We start from the raw sequence: 2,175 nt of genomic DNA, 5'->3' as shown, positions 1-2,175 counted from the left end.
CTTGTACAACTTCCTTGTGGCTGTAGGTCTGCCGGTGAAAACAAACACACATGGTTAAATTAACAGCTTGAAACAGATTTTACAGATATAAGACTTGACGATGACTCGCCAAATATTTGTAGTGACAGACTTATATAGGCCCTGCCTGCTGAGACTCCTTTGTAGTTGGCTTATTTCCATCTGATGGAACTGGCCACTCCGACAACTTGAATAGCAAGTCATGGTTGCATGAAATTGAAGGAGCCTTAGTTATGTGGTAGGAATGAGTCTCTTTGGTTACTAGTCGAATCAACTCTCTATTCCGACTACAGTTGGCCATCAACCGAGATAAATGGGATTACAGATTTATTGTCAGGCAAGAGTAAACCCGGCGTTATCTGTTCAGTATTTCACACTCGCATCACGTATATACCTGTTGTGTTTCAGCACACATCTATGTGTTGCACAAACTCATCACTACATTTCATACACCCATCAATTTCTTTTCTGTACTTCACACACTCATCACTGTAAAATTCGGGTCCGAAAAACTTGCTTGGAGCAGCGAACATCATGTCATTACAGGTGGGTGGCAAGAAGTGTTTTTATTATGCCGTATAATGCATGCAGTCATTAGCATGTCTAGCTGAGATAATCACAGAAGAAGCTGGTAATTAAAGCTACAGGTAGGGTGAAGTTATGCTTGGCTAAAACCAGAACGGCGGCAGTCAGCACCACGAGCATGCAGACACTATAATGTGATGTTTATATGTACAGTACACATAAGGTGCAGTAGGCAGGAGGAGGGAGAAACTATAGTCTTTCCACATTAATTTGGTCCAAGATTACCATATTTACAAACTGAGTCTTGAACTGTAAGAACAGATTAAAGCTAAAATATAATGCGTTTGGCATTATATATGAATGGTCGAATTATTGTTTTATTAGTCACAGCGTTATGTGAAATAAGCTACAAAATGACGAAACAAATCTGGGCCAAGTTAAGGTGCAAAGAGTGTAGCAGGCAAACGCTACAAGTTGTTATTTGTTGGATATATGTCTGTGTGTCTTGGCATGGAGGCATCGTTAACCCCTTCAGTCCGATGACATTCTTTTATCTTTCTCTTGCTACCACCAGACGATTTTATGCGGCTAAGATAGTACTTGTAGGCTAGTAGTGAATGAGTCAGTGAAAGCTGTATCTAACTCCTCCAGTTCGAAAAATCTCTTCAGAAGTGGATAAAATTATCTGTACGCAACAGTAATGCAATGAAAAATGTCACTGGAATCAAGTGAGTAAAGTCTACAGTCTAATGATACATACTTTGTTTATTCATACTACCTACAGATGCGTTTTCACAGGTTTAGTGAGATTTTTTTGAGCTCAAGTAGTAGGATGTATGTGGCAGGGGGAAAAAAAGACCATTGAGTCATTGCCTTGAGTAACACTTACCGTATGCTGCATGAAAAACAAACCCTAAAATTTGGTTGAACCACAATATCTATACATTGCACACACTCTGTTCATATTTTTATGAAAGCACACGCTGGCAGAAAAGGTATTGTTCAGTTTATACCGCTGAGCACAGAATGGTGTATTCATACTATACAGTAGGGGATACAAATTCACCTATATCACTCCTCTTCTGCTTCTGACTTTCCTCTGCTGGAAATTATTCCTGAGCTGACAGGGACTTGGTATGCTTCTCTGTCCAGAGATGAATCTCTTTTAATAGGATGCGATAGTAGAGGTAAGGGACAAGTCTGAAGCAGACAGGGGCGTAGCCAGAAAGTTCACAAGGGGAGGGGTCGAGAGAAAGATGTCTATAGATGCTTGAAAAGGTGGTGAGGGGCACGCGACGCGAGGCTCCGCAGCTGGGGGGTCTGGGGGGGCGCTGTGAGCCCCCTCCCCAGGAAAATTTTTTGAAAATTAAGTACTTTTAGGGGTTTTCTGAGGCCTACGAAAGTATGTATTGGAATATTTAGATGATAACTCTTTATAGTGAAAATGGCGAAAAATAGAGCAAGAAAATGGTTTTGACTGAAAAAAGAAGCTTTTTTAACGATGCTTATGGAATAAAAGAACAGTAATGCATCTGTGAGTCTCATGTGCACCTTTTTCGCCTTTGAGAGCATAATAATCTTAGCTAAGTTAGTTCGAACTTGGAAATGTCAAATTTAATCTGACAAAAGGTG

Source organism: Coenobita brevimanus, chromosome 13 (assembly GCF_032717465.1).
Source record: "Coenobita brevimanus isolate Jiangsu-jjx chromosome 13, ASM3271746v2, whole genome shotgun sequence".
NCBI classification, from domain to species: domain Eukaryota; kingdom Metazoa; phylum Arthropoda; class Malacostraca; order Decapoda; family Coenobitidae; genus Coenobita; species Coenobita brevimanus.
The sequence above is the reverse complement of the archived record's forward strand: the minus strand, read 5'-3'. Positions refer to the sequence as shown.